The 25,532-nt window shown below is 41.2% G+C and overlaps 1 protein-coding gene across 3 annotated transcripts in view; it reads right to left on the bottom strand.

The window, feature by feature from the left end:
* Nucleotides 1–2,785, bottom strand: part of B3GAT1 (beta-1,3-glucuronyltransferase 1) — a 45,857-nt gene extending 43,072 nt beyond the window's left edge. For all 3 annotated transcript variants that reach the window (XM_039358373.1, XM_039358375.1, XM_039358374.1), the window contains exon 1: nt 2,309–2,785. The gene's annotated coding sequence lies outside the window, so the exon portion shown is untranslated. The remainder of the gene's footprint in view (nt 1–2,308) is intronic.
* Nucleotides 2,786–25,532: the final 22,747 nt, after the last annotated feature.

Here is a 25,532-nt window from a genome sequence, read left to right as displayed (position 1 = left end):
TCAAGCATTTATCCCCCCCCCCTTTGCAATTCAGAAATACTGTCCCCCCAAAGCACCCGCAATGCTATCCATCAGAAGGATTGCATAGCCGTTGCCTTTGCTTGCATTTTGAAATCTTGACAATCAGAGTCACACTCCATTGGTTTGTTCCAGGGATTTTGAACTTGGGCAGTGATACTGTAGCCCAAAATACATATGTGTCATTGATTGAGTCCACATTTAAGAACATAGATTTATGTTTGAAAATACCCCAAACACAAAGTTGGGGATGTCTGATGCTTCTCTCTAGATGTCGGGCCTGGAAAGACCAAATGATTTTTTTGCAAGATTTGTGGCTTCCAGATACTTATATGCCCTCTGTACCATTTAGGACCTTCACCTTCAGCTCATTTATCTACATCATTGCTGGTCTCCAGAAATTGATGTTTTTCATTGTCTTGACTGTGAGCAACCAAGATTTCATCTAATGAACACTTTGGACAATGAACAAGCCTCTCTGTTACTCTTCTTGTCCGAGCCAGTCCAATAAAAGACAGTAACACTTATTGATTTTATATCTACCAGTCTTTATAAAGCAATGTGATTAAGATGTTACTTATTGGATGGATTCGATTCTGAGAAAAATGAAGCTTCTCCTTCTTTCAAAGAAAAGGAAACGTTAAGGATGGAATCAGAACTTAGGCTATCTAACTCAAGGTGGTCTTCCTTACTTGAGTTCCAATCAATTTCTTCTCTCTCTCTCTCTCTCTCTCTCTCTCTCTCTCTCTCTCTCTCTCTCTCTCTGTGTGTGTGTGTGTGTGTGTGTGTGTGTGTTAGGGCTCCCTCTGAAAATGCCAAAGATTGAACTGGCATCCTTTGGCATGAACAGCCCCAAACATGTGCTAAAATCCTAATCCTACCAAATTCCATTTCAGCCCAGATGTCCACGTATAATTTCACTGCATTTCCCCTGACCAGATTATCCAAATGATATGGGAGTTCTTCCAAAAGCACATTTAGTGCCTTGGATTTGGCTGTTTTGATATCTTCCCATGACTGACAGCTTAGAAAAGTGCAAGTAAATAGGGATCCAGAGGCAAATGTCTCTCCAGGGTGGATACTGTCAGTTGGGGATTGGTTCCCCCAAGATGATAGTCTCAGCTGTGGCATCTCCTGGACTGAAAAATTAAATTTTTTATTCCTCCAGAAGTCAAGGGGTTGAGTTTTCCTGCCCAACACATGAATGCACACATAGAGGAACTTAGCTATTCCATTGGTTTGAGAGACCTCAGACACATCGGCTGACTACGGGACCTGGATGGCTAAAGCTTCATGAATAAATGAGACTTATCATTCATTCATTTGGCTCGGAATCAAATGCTCCCCATTAATCTTTCTGGTCAAGTTCTCCTCTCTTTCTGAGACCCAGATTCCAGGAGAAAACCAATCCCTGATAGAGACTCAACCATAAAAGTATTATTTGCGGCAGGAGAAAGAGGTCCCTTCCCAAACCTTCCCAACCCCCCCCCAAAAAAATAAGACTTTTTGCCTCCCATTCTTCCACTCTCCTCTTTCTGAAGATATTAGCTTCCCCTTTAAATTGGTCCAGAAGTTGGTGAGAGAACAGGAAGAAAGTGGCAAGACCAAGAAGAGAAATGCATGAAGGAAATCTTCCTTCACCTCCCACTCCCAAGGGACAAACCCAAGTGGGGGGGGGAAACCAACCCCTCTCTTCCTTTCTCCCTTGCCATGGAGAATTCCATGCCTGTATTGACGTGGGTTTGTGTGTGCCGCGCGGGTGCGTGGCGGGGTGGGGTGTCAAGAAGGCTGCAGTGCTTTGTCCGAGGCACGTCTGTAACGGTTGTCCACCACGAAACCATTCGGGGCGGGAGGGGGGGCAGAGAAGGAAGACTAGCAACGTGGTGTGGTCAAAGGGAAAGAACACCCAAGTCGAAGGGAGAGAAAAAGGGTGGAGAAAGGTGGTGGGGGGGATATTCGGTCTGGCTACAAAGGGGCCAGCCAGGGAAAGGCTTTCAACTCAACAATGAAGACCCCGTGGACTTCATCCCCACCTTCCCTAGCAACTCCTCAATAGCTCCGAGAGCTCAACAGCAGCGCCCCAAAGCCTTTTGCCCTCTCCCCCCCCCCCAAGAATCCACCGCATCTTTTCAACCTAAGACCAGCCTATTCTCTGCTCCTGCCTCTCTCTCCCCCACAGAGACTGATTCCCGGAGCATAAAGGATCTGTGTCTAGTTCTGCAAAAGAAATAAGGGGGGGGGGGAGAAGAGGGTTGTGGGGAGGGGGGAGAGGAGGGAAAGAGAGAGGTACCTTATACGGGGAGCTTGAATCGCCTTCTCTCTTCATCGCAGCCGTGCCTATTCATCCTTTAATCCTTGAAAACAGAGGCACGATTCAAAACATCGCCTTGCACGAGGTGCTTCCAAACTGCTGCTTCCCATTGCTTGCTTGCCTTATTTATTTATTTTTATTTTTTTCGGAAGGGGGGGGGAAGGAAAAAAAATAAATATATCCAAGCAATCTCCCCTCCGTTTCCCTTTCGCCCTCCGAGCAACGATCAAGAGGGGGGGGTTATTAAAATAAATATATCGCGGCACCGCCGTTGCTCTCCTCTTTCTGCGCGCTTCGCTGTCTTCTTGCAAAGACCCTGGGCTTGGCGCTGACTTGCCTCGGAAGGGGAGAGGGGGAAAAAAAATAAAAATAAGAGCGGCTTCGAAGAGAAGCGAAAGAAGGAAGGAACGAGGAAGAGAACCCGGAGGAGAGGAAGAGAGATTGAACGAGGAAGGGAGGGCGGGAGGGCAGTGGGAGGGAGCGGGAAAAGAGGCAGAGTCTAGCTTCACATTTGTGTCTGATGGGCTTCGCTCTCCTTAAGCCCTGCTGCCCCCACCCCCCTTGGAGAGTAAGAGGAGGACTCCTCCCGATGCTGATAATGGCCTGTACCAATTTATTGCTCTTAAGCAGGGGGGGCACTTCTCCTAGCGAAGGGAAGACCAACCATGCCAGCCTCCCTGAGGACCCCTCGCCAAATTGGTTTCTGCTGCCCAATTTGTCATAGCATCTCCCGCTGACCTTAATGCCGCTGGCGTCGGCAGGAGATGCTAACACCCAAATCCCTACGAACAAGTACAGCAGTGGCAACTAGGCACAAGAGAGGAAGGGTGTGTGTGTGTGGGGGGGAACCCCTGGGCTTGGGAACAGAAGGAAGCATGAGGTTGGAGGCCAGCTTGGAAAATTCCCCTAGCTAGCAAAGTTCATGGCTGGCAAATCCTCTAGTCTAGCTGTCATGGTTGAAGCTTCAGACGTCAACTCGTTAGAAGCTCTTTAGAAGCATTTGAACTTCCATTCTTGATTTTTAGCCAGAGGTCATCATACTCCTGGCAGAAATCCTGCCTAATGTTTGCTCCTGTTCTTGCACTGGGCCTGATCACTCCATTCCATAGCAAGGATGGGTTAGTTAGTACAATTATTAAGGGCTAAGGCATTCAAACCAGTCAGTCCTAGAAGAGATCAACCCTGACTGCTCTTTAGAAGGCCAGATCCTGAAGTTGAAACTCAAATACTTTGGCCACCTAATGAGAAGGAAGGACTCACTGGAGAAGGGCCTAATGCTGGGAAAGATTGAGGGCAATAGAAGAAGGGGACGACAGAGAATGAGATGGCTGGATGGAGTCACTGAAGCAGTAGGTGTGAACTTAAATGGACTCCAGAAGATGGTAGAGGACAGGAAGACCTGGAGGAACGTTGTCCATGGGGTCGCAATGGGTCGGACACGACTTCGCAATTAACAACAACAACAAAGGCGACCATATCTGGGCTGTAAAGGTCCAGATGGCCACTAGATGGCAGCAATGAGATGGGGAAACCCAACCCTCTTCTTCCACTGGGTAATCACGATTGGGTAAGGATTGTTAGAAGTTCATAGATAATACCCTTGAGGACTTTTTTCAAACTTTCAACTCCGCTTTGTAAAAGGATGGTCTTTTTTCTTAATGCTGATCCCCCATGTCAATGGTGACATTGACAACTATTCCAGAACAACGTCTTCCTGTTTGTGGTGGAGAGGACAATAATTTGTTGGTTTTGAGTCCACCTATTTTGCCTTCCATACTCGAATCTGGGAACCAGAAGATGGAGCTGAAGAGTAGCTTTAGAAGTGGTGAAAGTGGAGCACAAGTTAGGGAAGAGGTTTATGGAGATTCTCCAAGTTGTAGGACCGTGGAAAGAAAAGAGGAAGAGGATCCACAGAGCTGTCCCAAGCAGTGGAGGGTTTTAAGAGCAGAGAGTTGGCTTGTGCTACTGGCCATCTGCTTTGGGTTTGAGCACTTGACTTTAACATGCAATGCATCTACAGTATTTCTGTGTTTTCCATCTACAGAGCATGGCCTTGTTACAAAATGGGGTGCAGATGCCATGCAAGATTCTCTCCAAAACTAAGTCTGGGTCAACAAGAGCAAATTCCAACGAGAAAATGGAGTCAAGATAGACATATTCTGTAGGGAGGTAAAACCAGAGCTCTAGGTAGCTTCTTGACTTCAGATATGTTCCAGAAGGTCCTCTGCTCTAAAAAGTGAAGAGAAGCATCCACAACACCTCTTTTTCTGTCCTGCACATATCCCTTTATCACTCCATTACCATTAGTCCCTTTGCCCAGAAAACACAAGATTAAAATATGTTTTTTTCTTTATAAACTCCTGTTGACCTTATCTGGCCCAGATGGATGGAGGTGGTGTGATGTGATTGAGGCTATCACACAAATGTATCTCCCCAAACATGACAAATGGACCCACCAGAAATATAGCAAGTGGTCTTCAAACCTTTGGACCATTTAGTCTAGATTGATCTTTTCTGGGGGTCCTGGGTATAGCTCCACGGGAGCTACTTCTATGTGCAAAACGTGTTCTGATTTGATAGTTTTGTTTTGTTTTTTCCTTCTGACATTCCAATTTTTGGCATGAACAACCTCGTTATTCTCCCACTTGATTAGTATAACATGCCAGTCGAGAAAACGACATACCTGTTGGTTACACAATTTTTTTTTTTTTGCTATAGCACACCACAGACTAAGATATCTTTTTTTTCTTTTGTTTGTGGGTTTTATTTGGTGAGTCTTTCTTGGCGCTGAAATAAAATCCTACTGAGGACACTTTATAAAGGCGTGTGATTTACTGCTCACCAGGAGACATTAGTCCCCAAACAATCTCCATCCTGGCCTTTAGCCAAGGTAGTGATCAGAGAGAAGCAATGGCTGTGGATGACGTGTCCAGCGGTTACTGAATCACTCCGGCTGGCTTTCCGTGACTTAGTCAACTCCTTGTTTGCAAACGTTTGCCAGAATTTGTTCAGGTAGCCATAGATCATTAGCCCCAAATGGATAAAGGTAACTGTGAGCCGGTAGCCTTCCATGCATAATAAATGCATTAAGTAGTTTAGCCGGAATCAATGTTTGTCCTGAGGCCACGCTCAAAGATTTTTGAGCTACAGTCTTGTTGATGGACCAAGGCAACCAATCTTATTTTAGGGGGAAAAAAGGGGGAAGATTGATTATCCAGGTTGTAATAGATAGATAGCAAAGCTGTGTTCGAATTTGCTATGTGGTTTCTCTGGAGTTTTCTTTTTCTGTGAAACAGACTGCAGATGTTGGCAGAGAGATATAATAGCCTGCCTAGATTAGTTGATCCTTTGACCTACCTCCGCTGGCCTCTTCTTACAGACCTATGGGATGTGGGTTGTTTTTTTGTGTGTATGTGCAGATCTCCACCTGTGATTCAATCAGCAGATACAAAAATGAATGGATCAGGCAGTAACGAAAAGTCATAGGCTTGATTTGGAAAAGGAGAACACTCTGCCCAAGGTCTTCCCCCTATCAGCAGGTGTGACAAGAGGGTGGCAAAAGTAGGAAGAGCTTACCCTCAAAGCAAGGATAACAACAATAATCCTAATGTCATCTGCACACTGGGTGCCATCCCCCAAAATCTTGGATGGCACTTAGAAAATCTGCGCATTGACAACATTTCTCTCTGTCCACTATAAAAGACCACATTGTTTGGATCCACGCATAGACTACAGTGATACATTGCAACATCCTAGGCTCTTGGGAAGAACTTGATTGGAACGAAGGCCAACACCAGTTAAAGAATTGGCAGCTGTGATTTCACATTGCTGTGTGGATAACAACAACAACAATAACAACAACATCTGATCTATCCCAGGTCCATGAGAAGAACTTGACTGGTGGATAAAAATGCCAGATCCATAGCAGTGAATATCTGTAGCTCAGGTGTAGGATGAGAGTGGAAGTTTGTTCTCCAAACTTGTGAGTTGGTTTCTGAAAGTCTCATTACTAGGCTAGGTAACATCTTCAGTGGACTTTAGGGGATCCCCTAAACTCCACTGAAGATGTTACCTAGCCTGATAATGCAATGTTCGGAAACCAATGCACCAGCTCGGAGAATGAACCTCCACTCTCATGTCAAATCCAGTCGAAACATCTGACTTGATTGGGTGACCATCATAAATTGATACACTGCCCAACATCCAAGACACTTTGCAATCTCCTGAGCTTCCAGAGGATTATAAAAACTTACCTGTTCTAGAAGGTCAGACAGGACCAGCAACATACCTCTTCTGCTGGACAGGTAGATGTCCTCAGAAAGAAGTGGTCCCTCAGATGACCTGGCTCCATGTTGTGGCAGGCTGTTATAACCAGCACTTTGTATTGGACCTGGGAGCACATGGGAAACCAACGCAGCTCATGGAGCATAGGTGTTATTTGTGCCCTCTTAGGAGCACGTACAAGTGCCATGCCACATTTTGCATCAATTGCAGCTACACGGGCAGCCACATTAGAATAGTCCATAGAGGAGGTGTTAAGGGCATGAAAAACTGTGAGTAGAGCCTCCCATTGATTGTAGCAAATGATTGATTGTCGCATCGATTGTAGCTATGGCTTTTGAACACTACTTAAAGTGGCCTTGAGCGGAGCAGATCACGAATACCTAAATATATGTTTTTAACAAAATTCGATTAAGAACTATAGAGGATTAAAAAAAGAACAACTCACCCAAGCTCTTCAGTTTTTGCCAGTTCTACACTGGACTGTTTATTTACTGTTGCTTCTCATCAGAGACTAAATCCTGAAAACGTGCTGACATTCCTTGACATTCAGAAGTCCAGGAAGAGTCAATTAGCTGCAGAGAGCAGACTATGGTTTAACGTTAGGGAGAGTTGGGATAGGAGAACCTTCTAAATTCTGATCTTTAGCTCTCCCCTCCCAAATAGAAAATGAACAAGCCGCTTCCCAGTTCTTCCTTCAATATCTCCACATCCTCAGAAGGTTTCCTGCATCTCTCTGAAAAACGATCTTAGTACCTTTACACATAAAACATTTCCCTTAAGCTGCACCTCTGCAACTGATGTTAAGGCAAGCAACTTTCCCCATAACCCCAACAATTCCCAGTAGTTAATAGTAAGACAACTTATATGCAATAATGAGAGATTAAATCCTCTTACACTTGGTTTACAATTTTTTTTCCCACACCATTATTCAAGGAATAATGGTGCCCAGTTTTATAACTTGAATTCTGGAACAGGCTTGTAGAGAGCTGCAATCTGCTGTGGGAAAAAGGTAAAAATTAAACAAAACAAAGCAAAAACAAAACAAAAATCACCAAACATATGGGAGGGTCTATAGATTTTCCAAATCACCTGTGCTCTAATTTAATATGAATAACAATTAGTTTACTCTTATCAGTTAATTGTGCCCCATGTGGATTCAGCAGCTCAGCAGTTCCTTAGCAAACACCTTTGTCTGTTCAGTCTTTAATTACGCTAAGCTCTCTATTTTTTGCTTTGACAACAAAGTTGCTATAAAAACAAGCCAAAATGGCTTTTTCTTTTTTTCTGTTTTCCAGGCAGAATGATGGCAGAATTTGGCTGATATTGGGTGATGCTGGGCCTGTTGCACCAGGAATGGCTGCTTACTATGTGACACACCAAAGTGCCCATCAAATAAGAGCACTTTGATGATCTGTGTGCATTTATGGAAGAAGGAAGGAAAGAAGGTAGGTAGGAAGGAAGATGTGTAAGAGGAAGGGAAGGAAGGAAGGAAAGAAAGAAAGAAAGAAGATGTGAAAGAGAAAGGGAAGGAAGGAAGGAAGGAAGGAAGGAAGGAAGGAAGGAAGGAAGGAAGGAAGGAAGGAAGGAAGGAAGGAAGGAAGGGAATGGGGAAGAGAGGGAGGCAGTCAGGAAGGGAGGGAGGGAGGGAGAAAGAGTATGATTCCATATTTTGGGAGATCTGCCCTTTATTTGATATCACACACCATACTTTTTATGGCCTTCAGATATTAAAAAAACAGAACTAAAATGCAGTACCCATCATATTTGTCCTCTTCCTATTCCCTTAATCTGCTCACAGTTCCATGTTTTGTATTTTCTCTGGGGGAAAAAAACCCTACTATAATGATATAAAGCAAATCCTGGATTCAGTCCAGACTTGACTTTTAGCCAGCAAAGGTAGTTCCTGTGAGACTGAAATCTAGAACAAGGATAGGAAACTTAGGACCCTCCAGATGTTTTCAGCATCCTTCCTATTGGCTTTGCTTCCTAGGGATGTTAAAAATGCCACGGCATGCATTTGCTGATTATGAACTGTATCTCTGAGAAAGTGTCTCGTGAGCTTTATTCATGCATTTATTTTTCTGAAATGCCAAATAATCTTAGCAATCATCAATGTTATCTTAATATGCAGGCTGCATCAGCAGCCTGGCTATTTTGCTGCTATTTTTACTACCCTCTTCAAATCTCTCCTCTCTCCCAGGTTGTGGACTATGCAGACAAGCACATCTGTCATACTTTGGACCTCCCTAAGCTAGAAATATTTCCATGGTTTGTTTCAGCCCTGGCACAGACACTGCACCAATGTGAGAAGCTGAAGAGTCCACTTCCCTCTGTTTTGATAAGATTGCAAAGTCTTGGCAAAACAGAGTCCCCCAGCTACAAGCTGGGTTTCAAAAGCCAACTCAAAGAAGAATCTGCTGAGCAACAGATAAAAGTGTTTGGTGTTAAAAAAGTTTCAGACTTGCAGGATTCAATCCAAAAGCAGGAGAATTCCAGAAGAAGGATCAGGAGCAAGTTTTCCCAGGCTAATGTGCCCAGAAATCTAGAAGGGCAGGTTGTGTGATAGCAAATGTGCTCCAGATATGGTCCATTGGCAAGTCACCTCTCTGCAAATCTGCACATTCCTGTCCATGGGGTTCTTGGTGCTCTCTGAGTTTGGTTGTTTTCTTGCAGATGTTTTTTTACGTGACTAGATAATATCATCAGTGCTAGCATCTATCCTAGCACTGATGATGTTACCTGGTTGGATAATGAAACATCTGCAAGCCAACAGCCAAGATCAGAGAGCACCAAAGACCCCACAGTTGTTGTCCTCCTCCTCCACTACCACCACCACCACCTCCTCCTCCTCCTCTTTTCTGCAAAACTCATTCCCTTGTAGGACTGATGATATGATCTTGTTGGGTAATGAAATGTCTGGAAGAAAATAACTAAGAACCCTTCTCTTCTTCTTCTTCTTCTTCTTCTTCTTCTTCTTCTTCTTCTTCTTCTTCTTCTTCTTCTTCTTCTTCTTCTTCTTCTTCTTCTTCTTCTTCTTCTTCTTCCTCCTCCTCCTCCTCCTCCTCCTCTCCACAAACCCCATTCTTTTCTAGCCTTGATGATATTACCCAACAATCTAGCCCTGATTGTTGATTACCCAACCATCCAGAGAGCACCAAGGATCCCACAGTTCAATTGAGGGGGTAAGATATTTTGGTGAAGAGGTTGCATCTGTGCTTGAAATGGAACTTGGGGAGTTATTTTCCCCAAAGTGACAAAATATGAAAAAATAAAAATGGTAATCACTGCACCTTACTGAGATTTAAAATTACAATTCAGAGGCAATCTTTGGAGAAGTTGTGAGATTGCAAGACCAGATTTTTGTATTTGCTTCAAGTTTGTCAGAAACAGGATGGCTACCTTGCTATTAGCTTTGTTTTTCTACCATGCAAATGTCCCATTTATCTTCTTCTTCTTCTTTCTTCTTCTTCTTCTTCTTCTTCTTCTTCTTCTTCTTCTTCTTCTTCTTCTTCTTCTTCTTCTTCTTCTTCTTCTTCTTCTTCTTCTTCTTCTTCTTCTTCTTCTTCTTCTTCTTCTTCTTTGCTTCCAGGTTTATGCTACCAATTGTTTATTCTCCTAACAACTATGTAAATCTGCAGCTGCTTTTGTGCACATTTTCTATGCATTTATTCCCCAATTTACATACTTTTCTTTACAATTTATGTGACAGTCCCAATACAGCACATATTTTGGTTATGCAGCTACCATCGGCATAGGCTTTTCTCTAATGACTTTCCTAATTCTTGCTGTGTTTAAACGCAATTCCGCTTTAATATGCTTTTCTTTTCTTTTTTCTTTTTTCTTTTTAAGGCAGCTTTCCAAAATATATGCTGAATTTTACATAACCTTCCTAAAGGCATGCTGGCTTTTTTATGAATGCTTCCAGCTCGAAGACAAAAGACTGCAGCAAATTTATCCGTGTCTTATTGGAACCCATTTTGGGGAAAGCATACACATTTTGATATAAAATAAATCTGTTGCAAGCTTCTTACCACCATTTCTAAAGTCAATCCCTTGATTGTAATAAACAGTCTGTTTTTTTAAAAAAAAATCTGGAGAATATATGGAAAGAAAAGTTTGTCCCCACAATTTACAGCATCTCTGGGACAAGAGTTTGCCAATCATAAAATTCATTAGTAGACTTACCGAATCTGGATTTGAAGATTCCAGAGAACAAAGAGAACAATAGTTGGAAGCAAAGAGAGAGAGAAACACCTTAAGCCCATTTTTATGTTTTTTCCAGTCTCAGAATTGTAGGAAGCTTGATTTCTGTAGGTATCAGAAGATAACCATGGATATTATTAACCAGACCAGTTTAAAAATATCCCAGTGAATTATAGCATATGTCTTCCACTTTGCCTTTATGACTATCCGCCTCTTCTTGACCTAACTCAACATTTCTTCCACATTGTTTGTATGTTTTAGCTTTTTGTAAAGTTCTGGATTAACAAGCCAGTCTTTGGTGCCAAGGCCACCATTGTGGTTTTGGCCCACTGCACACCATGTTCCTTTTTGATTATGTGCTATGAAGTCATTTGGGACTCCTAGTAACCACTTAGATATATGTTCTCTTTGAGGATTTGTCTCTAAGTTGGTCTTTCAGGTCTTCCAATGGTATGTTCATCACTGCTGTAATTGAGGTTGCATTTGACCACATCAAAATCTGACTTCAGCTCTGCAGTAGAACTTGATGCCTTTGGTCTTGCAAGCCGAAATTGAAAGGACAAAACTAAACTTCATTCCTCCGTAATGTTTCATGATGGATTCATTCAGGGAGTCCTGGGAACTGTATGTTGTTAAACAGATTATTTTGGTTTTGCCCTCCATTTTCAAAATTGACTGTCTCTGGGAAGAAAGCAATTTTTGGACCATTGTATGTATCTCACCAGCCCCCCCCCCCCAAAAGGGCATTCGTATATTGTCAGATCCCCAGCTACATTCTTTTTTTTTTTTTTAGTGCAGGCTTGGGTTGCTGTTTCATTTTCGCTATTTCCAACCAGTGGTTTCTCTTTGGAACCCCTGAAGTGCTGATTGATGGCAACACTACTGCTTGCCAGAATTAATCTTTGACAACCCTGTGCTTCAGCTTACAAATCCTCACTCTTGGATTTTAACTGCCAATCTTTAGCCTTCTCGCCTTCTCAAGGACCACTTTTGCTCTGCAGATCTTAAGGATGCTCATATTCTAAATGCCTTTCCTATTTTGCAATAGTGTCAGCTGGAAATGGGGGAGGTGGGAGGGATAAAATCAGTAGACTGAGTAGAGGAAAAAGAGACTTAAGGGAACCTGAATGTTGCAACAAAAAGTTAGGATAGTATATACAGGTAGTCCTTGAGTTACAACCGTAATGGAGTTTGGCCATTATGGTCGTTAAGTTATAATGGTTGTAAAACGGTCAGTCATGTAACTGTCTCAATTTTATGACTTTTTTGTCATGCATGTTAAGCAAACATGGTGATTGTAAAAGTGAATAACTCTGCTCCAATAATCTTTCAGTGTTCTTCTCCAGGTTTGTGGGCAGAGAAATTGGATTGATGCATTCTCTGCATTTCTTCAGAAGGAGGAGAAAATCTTAATTAGTTATTCAACCACATGGTAGTCTTCAAATGATTCCTTTGGGTTTGAGTGGACGTGTGAGAAGCCATGGAGGCTACAGAATGGCCAAAGGGAAGATTGGGCCTTGAAAGGCAGTCTAGACCGGTGTTTCCCAACCTCGACGCCTTTAAGATGTGTGGACTTCAACTCCCAGAATTCTGGGAATTGAAGTCCACGCATCTTAAAGTTGTCAAGGTTGGGAATCATTTAGTCTAGATAGCAAATCACTTCAGTCTAAGCTGAACTTAAAAACTTCCATTCTATATTTGACAAGAAACATGATATATAAATAACAGAGGTGTTGATTGCAGTTCTGTGCTTTTTTTTTTTAAAAAAAAAAATTCCACTGAATTTTCCACCTAAAATTCCTTGCCAATTAATTCTGCCTCCAATTTTTGGCATAGCTAACTTGAGAAGAACTTTCTGAACTTTCCTGGATTATTAAGATATTTTTTTTCCTCCAGAATGTTTCTTTCTTTCTTTTTCTTCTTGCTTAGCTGGTTTGGTCTACTCTCACCACTTGGGGACTCCTCTTCAATTCCTAAAAACATTTTAAAATGACACATTTCATTCAGGGAAAACAGTTCGGGCAGAGGCCTGTTTTGAGATATGGAAGAGTTATTCTCACCAAAGAGTGATTTCTAATGATGGAAAATCTTAAATGATTAGGACCAAAGAAAGAGATTAGGTCTACTAAGCTCTGTTTATTATTGCTTTTGGTTCCTTTCTTCTCTGGCATGTCCATCCATTATAGGGCGCGTATAATTATAGACAATATTTGGATTTGAGAGCAGCATAGCTTGCTATCCAAATGCTTTGTTACATGAGATTGCTGATACATTCAAATATTACCATATGTTTGAATACCATTATGGCAGTGGGAATATTCTTACTACTTATAAAGAAAAAGAAAAGTCAAAAGTGGTTTTGACAAACAGTGAGTGATCTTTCATGGACTAAAAAGTAGGGATATATTGTACACAGACACACAGGGACTATAATGCATCTCCCATAAACTTGAAATAGCTTACTTAAAAACTGTAATCTCTCTCTCTTCTCCATCTAGCTATCATCTCTATATCTCTGTAGAAAGAAAAATCTTCATCAGGGTCCAGTCCAAGCTGGGAATAAATAAAGTGGAGACTGCTTTAGAAAGAAGGTTGTAGTTTATTGAAGAGGAGAGCCAGACAGAAAGATGGCTCTGGGAAAGCTGACCACATGTACCTGGGAGTGGTGGGTTTTTACACTTCTGGGGCTTTTGAGGTTGTTTCCTGTTCCTGTTTGAGGCTTTGTATTTCCTGTGTCATGTACTTTGACCTGAGTCTGAGTGTGACCCTTTGGTATTGGTGGGTTAATCCTATTATGTCCCCAAAGGTCATGAGTTTGGGTGGGGTATATCGATTATAGGTGTTTTTGTCTTCCTAATCTCAGAGTCTAGGTTCCTGGCCCCAACCTTCCTGAATGGATTATTACATCTGCATTTCTAAAAGCTGGTTTCTGCTGAATTTTCTGGCTGGGGGAAGGGAGAAGTTTCTGCCTTTTAAAGATCTTCTCTATTATTCCTTTTGGAGAAATATATTCTGCCTTTTTAATATTTCCCAAAAAATGTCTTCCTCTGGATTCTTCCCACATATCTATCCAATCTCTATCTTCTATCATTTCTCTCTCTCTCTCTCTCTCTCTCTCTCTCTCTCTCTCTCTCTCTCTCTCTCTCTCTCTCTTTCTCTCTCTCTCTCCTGATACATATAGAATAAATAACTTTCAAAATGACTTACCTAATTCAGGGAGTAGAAACAATGCAAATTAGCATTGCAAAGGGACAGAAATGCCTGCTTAAACTTTTTTTTATTGGTTCTTCTTAACATTTAAAGTAGACTAAACTGGATGAAAAATGACTCCAAACAGAGGACTGTCAATCAAGAAATGGGCCAGGGGAAACTGGATTGTAACATTACAGATTGCAGATGATTGAATGTGCTAAACCTCCCTGCACACTGATGTTTAGAGAAGAATAACACTTCCCTCTATGTGACCATTTCTTGATTTTTTTTCCTGAGGTGTCCTGAAATTGTTGTTGTTGTTTGCATGGTGCTTTATCACCCGTTAATTTTTGCTCCTTCTGTGTTTATTACTTTGTCATATTTTGTTGCTTTTATTAATTTTTATGGAATCTTAATGCGCTTTTAATGCCGTTTTTATGACACTAAATTAACTGTTTTTCTAGCAGGCTGTCAGACATATTGGGTGGAATTTTCTCTTTCTGAGGTGCAGCAGAAAAATCTTTATAATGTAATCAGAATGTTTCAAAAACTTTGTCGGTACACCATTATTCTACCCACCATTGTTCTTTGACTCGCCTTCCATTAATCAATTGGGATAGTCTGAAAACAATTTTATCTTCATTATTGCAGTGAGGATAAATTAGGGTTAAACTTTGATCTTAACCCAGTGCAATATCTCCCGCTTGGCACTCCGCAGGCTTTGGATTTTCAAAACAAGCTGAGTGGTACAATAGCACTTTGGATCAAGGTTCTGCACTGCCAATATATTTCACACTAATGCAAATGAAAATGTGTGTGACAGAAGAATTTGCTTGTCCCGAGATCTTTGAAAACAACAGCAACAAAATCAATTCATAAGTAATGGAATAATAACTTACTTACTTCCCTCCCTCTTCCTTTCCTCCTTTCCTCCCTCCCTCAAATTGACGATTGACAGTTTACACAAAACATACATGTAAAACAATAGACCTCTAGGAAAAGAAAGGTTCCCACTGAATTACCCATCAACATCTAAATGTCTGCTCAAATACATCAGTCTTCATCGGCCTCCAGAAGGCTAATGAAGAGGATTTCAGACACACCTCTGGAGGCAAAGCATCCCATAATATGGAGGGCACAACAGAAAAGGATAAATTGCAGGAAGAAAAGATTTCAAGGTGTGGACGTCTCCAAGGAAAGTGCTGACCAATGTTACAATGACGGAGGGAGCAGACCCGTTTGGAAATGGCATTAAATTCTCAGGTTTGTTGTTTTTTCAACCTTGGTTTGTCTCTGCATAGCAGAAGCCCAAACAAAGAGGATATTTAACCCCCCTGAGCTTCAATCCTATTCATCTTCTGCCAAGAATTGTATTTAGTGCTGTAAGAAGTTGTCGTAGATTCAGGCTTAACTTTTTGAAAACATTTGCCCTGCACTTTTAACACTTAGCTGGATGGCACCGAGTGGATCAAGATAAAGCAGTACTGAAGATAGCCAGTGGGACTCATACAGTCTGAGAATTAGAAAGGATTTCAGAAGTCTTGCACATGTAATTTCAGGAATTTGACCCTAAGAGCAGTTCTGGCTAACAGCCAACCATCATTGCAGAAAAATTGCTCATGAAGAGAATTCTCCAATCTCTGTGTCCATCTGTTCAGTGATCAAAGAATAAAATCATCAGCCAGCACCTCCCACTGTTTTGTGAAATAGAAGGAGGAGGAGGAAAGAAGAAGAAGAAGAAGAAGAAGAAGAAGAAGAAGAAGAAGAAGAAGAAGAAGAAGAAGAAGAAGAAGAAGAAGAAGAAGAGGAGGAGGAGGAGGAGGAGGAGGAGGAGGAGGAGGAGGAGGAGGAGGAGGAGGAGGAAGAGGAAGAAGAATAGAGTTAGAAGGAACCTTGGAGGTCTACTAGTCCAACCCCCTGCTCAAGCAAGAAACATTATACCATTTTGTCCAAGCTGTTCTTAAAAACCTCCAGTGATGGAGCACCCATGGAGGCAAGCCGTTCCACTGATTAATACTTCTCATTGTCAGGAAATTTCTCCTTAGTTTTAGATTGGTTCACTCCTTGATTAACTTCCATCCATTACTTCTTGTCCTGCTACCTACTCTTTCTTGTCTGGTGTGCCCTTTTGGAAATTTTTGGACTGAGAATACCTGTTTTCCACTGCTTACATAAAATATTTCAAACTCTTGTCTGCAATGCACCAGATATACAGATTAACCTCAAGGTGAACACACAAAGAAATGAAAAAGAAAACAGAAGGAAAAAAAAAGTCAGTAACACAAAAGAGGAGAAACATTTTTTTTTTCAGACCGCTGACATATCATAACTGATTTACACCAATACATTTGGGGCAGAAGAGTAGGCTCATGTGTATTATTAACTTTGGTAGGTCTATGTATGAGTTTAAAATTAAGTAGCGAAAGCAAGGAAACTTCATTCTCCATTTTCAAATAGTGAGATAATAATCTTCTAGAGCTGCAGCGCTGAAATCTATTGCTGGATGGAGAATTCCTATTTTAGAAGTAGTTTTTCCAAAGCTCCAACACATTTTATACAGCGTGGCCCATTTCACGCTGATCAAAAAATAAAATATATTTATAAAAATAAAAAATTCTAGGGCCGACCGTAAATTTAATTTTATTTCAGGAAAAAGAATGAAAGAAGAGGAAAATAAAACGACTGTGTCAATTATAATTCATAGACTCTCATTCTGCAGACTGGTGGTCATTTCAAGCTTTCTATATTTTAATCTTTTGCTCTGAAAAGCAGAAAACTCATATCCTGGGTAACGGAGGCTTTACCCCAAGGATAGTAAGATCCCGAGGATGTAGTACATATGTTTGCTTGGACGATGGAGGCTTAAATGTTTTTAAGCCCAGGATGAGTCAGTAACTTCCTAGTATATAAAAGGACATTATCTCAAATACATAAAGATATTCTCTCTCTCTCTCTCTCTCTCTCTCTCTCTTTTCTTAATAATTATTCTGACCCTTGCCAATAATGGGAATATATTTCTTAGGCTGGAATGTAAAAAAAATATATCATAGGCATTGAAAAATCGCAATATTCTAAAAGTAGGATGCTTAGTATGTTTAAATCAAATGCATAGTTAAACAATGAATGAATGAAAGAAAATGCCATTGTCTTTGTACATTTTGGTAGTTAGATTTTTTTAAAAAAACAAAAAAAGTAAAGGAGTCCCTGCAGATTTTACTCGGCTAGTCATTGCCAACTATAGGGATGTGTCCAGTGTCCATATTCAGCCCAGAATGGACTTCTGGAAGTGGCATCCACACAGAGAACCGGTTGTTCCCATATTTGAATCCCACCACTGGGTATGTCTCATCTGTGTTTCAAGGCCAGCATTGTCCGAAGACTATTCTGCAGTCATGTGGCCAACATGACATTATGGAGCGTGGGACCCTCCCACTGAAGCGGTACCTATTTACCTACTCACATTTGGATGCTTTCGAGCTCCCAGGTTGGCAGGAATTGGGGTGAGGACAGGAGCTCACCCCGCCACGTGACGCTCGGGTTTCAAAACTGGCCCACTGGCCTTCCGGCCAATAAGCCCAGTGTCTTAACCAATGAACAACTACGCTGCCTGTCTGGTAGTTAGGAGCTGACTTTAAAAAAAAAAAAAGACAGAAATGAACAGGTTGCATTTGGAAACGGGTGTGAAATTCATTCAGTTTGCATCTTAATGAAAGCACGCTTAATTCTGTACTTTGGAACCAATGCACAGACATGACACGCTTGTCCTTTGAAAATGTGCCTGTCTTTGAATTTAGCAAACAAGGAATGTATATCGCAATGGGTACACTGGGAAAACGAACAACAACAAAAAATGTAATGCTGAAAACAAAATGTCAGCTATATTGTGTAGGATGAATTCTGGGCCAAATGCATACATTAGAGAAACTGCTATGCAAAAATGAGAACGGTGGGACGAATGCCCGTAAAGAGAACACACACATTTTTCATGGGGATGTTTTAGAAATCGCTCTGAATGTAACATGGAAAGGAGATCAACAAGACCTGGAAAAGGAGAATCTAAGCAAAATCAGAATTGACATGTTAGTTTATCTCTACTTTGCAAACTGACAGCCTTACTCTTTACTTCTGTTCAAGTAAGTTGATGTATTCATGCCTTGATCTGTTTTAGCAGATTGCATCACATTGCTACCATGGAAATCTACAGCACATTGCATTTAAAACCCTGTTACCTATGAAAACTCACACCGTCAAAAATTCCTGAGAGACTGTGGGCACAACTGTGATCCAACCGGCTTTTAATTGAAGCAGTTAGCGGAGTGTTGGTGATAGGTTTCAGGATACCTATATTTTCACATTTTATAGTTTAAAAAAGGGGCATGCAACTTGAGCCCCCAAATCCTTGGGCAACTGTATTCAAACCTTGTCACATTCTAAAAGAAAAATATTACTTAAGGAGACTTTTGAAACACTTAGGGAGTAGTCCTATTCATTGCCTTGAAGAGAATAAGATTTAATTAAATTTACCTGGGCATTAAACTTAGACCAAATTTAGCTTTATCCTGACCCTGTTACAGCATAGCTCCCAAGATGACAGTCACAAACCACAAAAATCTGCAATTTTCTTACTTTAAGCTACTCCTTTAGGCTTTTAAGTGCAAACTAGGAGGAGCTGTGAAAACACACAACTGTTGAAACCTGATGTCATGGTTCTGACAGATGTTACTCTTCAAAGAACTTTGAGGCATTGTTTACCTTAAAGAATCTTTATTCAAATAATATGGCATCCGCACGTACATGGTCGAAGCCAAAATCTGAATTCCCCTCCCCTAAACACATAGTATCAAAGCACAATTCCCTCCTCCAATTAACAGTCATAAATCAGATTCTCCAATTAGTTTGAAATGCAAACCTTCCCTCCAGTTCTATAACCCGGCTATTTCTTATCATCTCTTATTTCAAACAACCTTGAATACTCTACTGCGATGTTGTTATATCTAACTAATCCCCATACACATTCTCCCCCCTCCCCCAGCATCATCTAATTCTAACTCTAAAAGTAACACACAGGTTAAAGAGAAAATGGCTGCATCTTCATATATTGTCAAAGCAAGACCATCCGATGTTAGCAGCATCAGATGGTCTTGATCTGTATAGGACCTAGGCCTTTGGTTTTTAGAGATTTATTTCCTGTTAGGGTCATCGCTGAAAGCAGTGGAACTTTTTATAATACTGTAGCCCTGAACACCTCTGAGCTCCAGGCGCTGAAGCCAAGGAAAGTTGGAATTATTTTTTAAAAAAACTAAAAATAAGAGAGCACTTTTATAGTCACCTCCCTGTTCGTCAGCTCAAATTACTTAATGAGGAGCAGTTAGCATCTCAGAGACTAGGAAAGAAAGCTCACAATTAACCAGACAGGGAAATTATTTCATGAAATATGCATATGGTGTTTCTCCTGAAAAAGCATTTCTCTCCCCATTCCCCCTCTTTAAAACCCAACTGTTCAAAAGAACAAGAGCACTTCGGTATTAATCATCAATTTCTCCCCAGCCCTAAACCAATATTTGGGAAGCATTCCACAAGGAGGAACGAAATAGGACAGGATCTTGGAGAGACCCTGACTTGTAAATTTATGTTTTGTATGTGAATTTTTCCTCTGGGATAAATTATATTTTCTTTGGTTGGGAAGGAGCTGAGTAATCGACTCAAGGGTGGCGTTCTGGGTTTGGCTTGGAACTTGGTGCTCTGAAAACCTCAATTGCTCTGTCCTCAATTTGGAGGACAAAGAAAATTTAGGAAAAATAAATGATGGGAGCATGACACAGTTTTAAAAATCGAAGGGGCCAGTAATCATTTGTGCTAGAGTTGCTAATATTTGAACTAGCTCCTGCAGCTGTGTCTTGAATGACCCAAGCAATGTTCACAGAATGACCTTATCTAATTTTCAGATTCTGAACAGGATTTTTCCATTTTCCTTTCAAATAGAGTCGTATCTTGTTTGTAGGCTCAAAGGATTAAAAATATGTTTCCTCTGTCATATGGAAATATTGGTAGCCTTCAAAGGCTATTGGACAATTCTCCTCCTTAATTAAACACTTTAAAGAACGATGTAGAAGAAGGTAAAAAAAGATACCTGAAACAAATAAAAGAGCAGGACAGAGATAGCAGAATGCAGTTAAGCAAACGGAAGGTCTAACTTGTCATAATTATATGTTTTCAATGTTCATTTGTTACCAAATTGCGAAATAAATCCTATCATTTTATTTGAAGACATTGAGAACCCCTGTTCACTCAAGAGATGTCACTGAGTAGGACTATAAGCTGCAATAAATTAGGTCAGTACTAGAAATCTAATTTTCCATAAAATTGAGTTATAGAATCTAAATGTAGTAAAGCCCACGTTTTGGGTCTGGAACAAATCTGTGTATTAAATTATAGTCCAGAAATGATTTCCAATTAGAATGGAGTTCTGCAATAGATTTACTTTTAGATATGAAGTTGTTCTGAACAATAAAGCAAATACCTATAAATAGGTTAGCCATTCTTCTAAGGAAGAAATCAGAGACTTTGCAGTAAAAAGCATACAAATGATCTGTTTCTCTCTCTCTTTCCTAAATAAATAAATATCCTAAGCTTTTTTTATGTCTGTCCAAGATCAGTCCATCCATCCATCCATCCTTCCATCCATCCATCCATCCAGTCACTATATCCAAAAATCAGTCAGTCAGTCAGTCAGTCAGTCTGCCTGCCTGCCTGCCCGCCCGCCCGCCCACCCACCTACCCACCCATCTATCTATCTATCTATCTATCTATCTATCTATCTATCTATCTATCTATCTATCTATCTATCTATCTATCTATCTATCTATAGCTACACAACTTAGAATAAATTCTGGGTGGCATAAAATTAAAACTATGTTTATCATTTTTATATCTTTGTTGTCTGCCACCCAGCGTAACTTTTTTTGTGAGATGGGCAGCTATATAAATTACTTAAACATCAAACAGGGCAACATGAAATAGAGCCAGACATCAGGAGGAACAACTTAACAAGGCAGAGACTATACATCAAATGGGTGCAGCCCTGATTTATCTCAGAGCTTGAGGGAAAATCCAAGTTTTTAAAGATGATCTAAAGATTTGCAAGGTCTGGGTAGTCAGAACCTCTAGGGGGATGTTATTCCAGAGAGAAGGTGCCATGTTAGAGATATATAATCCTGCCTGGAAAGAATATCATAGAAAAGAACCAATTGTATCTTGCTATATTCCAATAAAGATCACCCATCAGTTGCTCAGAAAAACATGGACGCCCTCTGAGCAGCTGCTGCTTTGTGTAGGTTAGGAGAGTTCTTTCCTTTTGCACACTCTATGTGTAATTAATTTGGTGCTTGATGGTGGGGACCATGTTCATGTCATAGTTTTATTGCCTATTAAGAGTTTGGCTCCTTCTCAGTACTGCATTCTTGGGATTATGTGGATCTAATCTATCACTTTGTTCCAGAAAGTTGTTCAAACAGGTGGAGGGAGGCATGCCAACAACCTCAGAGGCATACATCAACGGTCCTTCTTATGAGGAACCGAAATTGGCCATTACAGAGTCTGTGTGCACAAGTTTTCATTTTGGAAGAGAAAAAAGGAAGGAAGGAAGGAAGGAAGGAAGGAAGGAAGGAAGGAAGGAAGGAAGGAAGGAAGGAAGGAAGGAAGGAAGGAAGGAAGATGAGAAAGAAGGGAAGGGAAGGAGGGAGAGGGGAAGGAAAGGAAGGAAGAGGAAGGGAAGGAGGGAGAGGGTGGGAGGGAGGGAGGAAGGGAGGGAGGAAGGAAGGAAGGAAGGAAGGAAGGAAGGAAAGGAAGATGAGAAAGAAGGGAAGGGAAGGAGGGAGAGAGGAAGGAAGGAAGGAAGGAAAGGGAAGGAGGGAAGGAGGGAGAGAGGGAGGGAGGGAGGGAGGAAGGAAGGAAGGAAGGAAGGAAGATGAGAAAGAAGGGAAGGGAAGGAGGGAGAGAGGAAGGAAGGAAGGAAGGAAAGGGAAGGAGGGAAGGAGGGAGAGAGGGAGGGAGGGAGGAAGGAAGGAAGGAAGGAAGGAAGGAAGGAAGGAAGGAAGGAAGGAAGGAAGGAAGGAAGGAAGGAAGGAAACCCAGCTAAATGATGATGAGTTTTCCTCTTCCTTTAACTGAATTCCATAAACTTGGTCTGTCTAAAATTGTGGTGGGTCCAAAGAACTGAGGGCTTGGGCTGTCGAGAAAGATATTAAGGACACTCACACATTTCTGCTTACATGCAGTGTGTGCATGAAATGTTCCTTGCATAAGAGTCTAGAAATTAGAAGGAATTTGCCCTGGGGACAGTCGGAATTGACAGCAACAACAACAACAACAACAACAACAACAATAATAATAATAATAATGTTGGAAGGGACCTGAAAACCTCATATTATTAGGTCTCATAACTGCTGTATTCTGATATATAAGAAGGTGTGGAACCTAGAGGCTGGTGGGAAGAAGCTCTTGTAACTTCTTCTTCAGTTTTCATGCAGGGATGCTGTGCTTCCCAGAAGCGCTGTTTACAAGATCTGGTTAAGGATTTCAAGGGCGAGAGAGAAAACAGTGATTATAAGCCACTGACACTCTCTTCACAAAAAGTCCAGCTTCTCTCTGTGAATCGGATGGCTTCTTGCATTAGGAGAACCAGATGCCTTTAATGATCACCTAGCAAGATTATTGCCTAGCGTGTGTGCATGCATACAATCTTTACCTCTATGATTTCAGCTTTTAAGAGGATATAACAAGGGTATATAACGGGGTGAACAGGATTATCATTTTTCTCCTACAATAATTGCAGAGAGAAGCAGTCAGAGGGGAGGACAAGAGGATTAAAAGCTTCCGTGAAATGTCTCGGGAAAAGAAAGCAGAAGCAAAGACAGAAATGCCTCCAGAGTTATCTCCACCAAGGAGTTCAATAATTGCCATATGTTCTAATCCACTCCTGGCATGTCCTGAAGCAATAGATGTTCTCAAAATCTGAATGAGAAGCATGAGTCTCTAAACCCACTAATATTCAGACTGGCCCTGGATTTATTAAAGGCTCCTAGGATTATTTTTTTTTTGAAAGCAGTAACATGGATAAGACATAGCCACAAATAAACCAGAATGGGCAAGTGATGAAGATGTTCTCCAGGACCTGAAAAAAACCCAGAGATCCCAGTGGATATTGAATCGATCCTGCAAAAGGTTGTAGGGTTGAGAGTTTCAGCACCCCTAATTTTGTTTAATTCTAAGGATTTCAGTCTTCTGCAAATAGGAAGCAACTGCTACATGAAATAGGACATGCTGGGATGGGGGAGAAAACCTACGATTCTCCTATGAGTCCTCATCCTATGAACGTAATGACTTCCAAACCTGTTTTTATGAAATGCCCTGTCTCTACTACACTGTTTGGTGCCATCTTTTTCTTTGGTTCCTAAACTTTTGCTTTGTTTTCTCCTAAACACTATAGAGAACTAAAGAAATCAAGAAGGCAGTTATAAAGAAACCCAGAAAGGGGTTATCAGTATATGTACCAATAGAAGAGAATATCTGTAGCTCAGGGTTGGAGAGTGGGGTCCTTCGTACTCTCTGAGTTTGCTTGTTTCCTTGCAGAGGCTTCATTAGGCAACATCATTAGTGCTAGAAGAGAGTGGGGTCTTCTCTCTGTATATATACAGAGATGAGGTTATCTAGTAGGGTAATGAAACATCTGCAAGAAGATGACCAAGCTCAGAGACCACCAAAGACTCCATGATGTTGAAGGAAAAGTCTTCATCACTGTTCAGTCCAAGCCGGGAATAAACAACATGGCGACTGCTTTAGAAAGAAGGTTGTAGTTTATTGAAGAGGACAGCCAGACAGAAAGATGCCTCTGGAAGAAAAAAGAGAGAGCACATGTAGGGGGTGGGTTTTTATACCCTCTGGAGCTCGAGGTTGATTCCTGTTCCTGTTTGAGCTTTGTATTTCCTCTGCCATGTACCTTTGACCTGAGTCTGAGTGTGTCCCTTTGGCATCTGTGGGTTAATCCTATTATGTGCTGTCTTAGAGTTTGGGTGGGGTATATAGATTTTAGGTGTCTTTGTCTTCTTAATCTTCTAGCTTCAACCTTCCAGAATTATTTACATCTGCATTTCTACAGAACTGGTTTCTGCTTGGGAGAGGGAGACTTGGGGCTATAAAGAAAAACTGGGCATGCTTTTCTGCCTCTTTAATATTTCCTTCTCTGGGGGGGGGGGGCTGACTTCCCACAATGGTTGTAACTTGTGTTCTGAAGGCAGAAGTTTGCAAACAAATGTTAAAAGCTGTTTTTTTTTAAAAAAATAGGGAGATCTATTCCAGAGACTAAAAAACTGGCATTAAATAAATGCCTATGCAAATTGCATGCCTGTGTTGTCTGTCTTCGGAAGGTTAGTGGTGAAACAGATTCAAAAAGTAGCTTTCCCATGGGAGGGGGTAAGACTGCTACACTAGGGACAGCAATGGGGCAGGTTGGTCTCCGTTCAGGAGCTGCACAAGATGATCCCAATCTAAATTGTTGACTTTGGTTCTATCATCTTTTCTCAGCTGCTCCCCTCCCCCATCTATTAACATGGTGACACCAAGGCAGAGAGACAAGGATGGGAAGGTGCCAAATGAATTGGACGAGATAATAAGCAATTAGTCGGCTGAAGAAGGTTAATAACTGTAATCTTGTAAAAACTCCTCTAGGGGTTCTACTACTATTTATGGAGTGACTAATATGGATCCCTTTCTTAAATTAGTTTGCACACTAATAATTTAGACATTTCTCTAGCCTTCCTCCCCTCCTTCCCAATCCACCTGAATTTATTTTCTACAAATGAGAGCAGAGACGGTGTCTTGGGCAATAGGCCATCTGCCTGTTCGTTAATATTTGAATAAAAGCGACGTTCTTCAACCTGTTATGCTGGTAGCATCATTACAACTCTAGAAATTATCTGGAAATGCATGTGTCAGGATTCACATCACAGGCAGGAACGAATTATGTAGAAAGACTCAGAAGATATCCAAGGACTTCAGATAAATATTTATCGAAGAAAAATAGAAGTTATAAACAAAGCATTCCAGCAATTGCTATATATCTGTCAGGCTCACAAAACCAAGAAAGAGACATAGAATTCTGAGCAGTTTCCTTTATTGTTCATCACCTACAGACAGATAGAAATCTTGCCAGACTAAAGCAACTATTTGCATCGCTAAAAATACACATTAAGAATTGCTTGGGAGGAGCCTTCTTAACTCTCTTTCTCCCAGCCAAGCTATTTAAGTTTCTCTGTCTCTTAGTCCTCTGGAATGCAGCTCCTCCCTTCTGGGAATCCAGACTACATTCTACCACATTATCAAAATAATAACAGACTGTCAGAGATGGAAGGGACCTTGGAGGTCTTGTAGGCCAGGGGTTGGCAACCAGCGGCTCCGGAGCTGCATGTGGCTTTCATCCCTCTGCTGTGGCTCCCCGTCACTCAAAATATGCATCACAACGCGCTGG

The sequence above is a fragment of the Crotalus tigris genome, unplaced genomic scaffold (assembly GCF_016545835.1).
Source record: "Crotalus tigris isolate CLP2741 ecotype Arizona unplaced genomic scaffold, ASM1654583v1 scf7180000019014.348434, whole genome shotgun sequence".
Taxonomy (NCBI): domain Eukaryota; kingdom Metazoa; phylum Chordata; class Lepidosauria; order Squamata; family Viperidae; genus Crotalus; species Crotalus tigris.
Note: the sequence above shows the minus strand (reverse complement) of the source record. Positions and strands in the feature narration are given on the sequence as shown.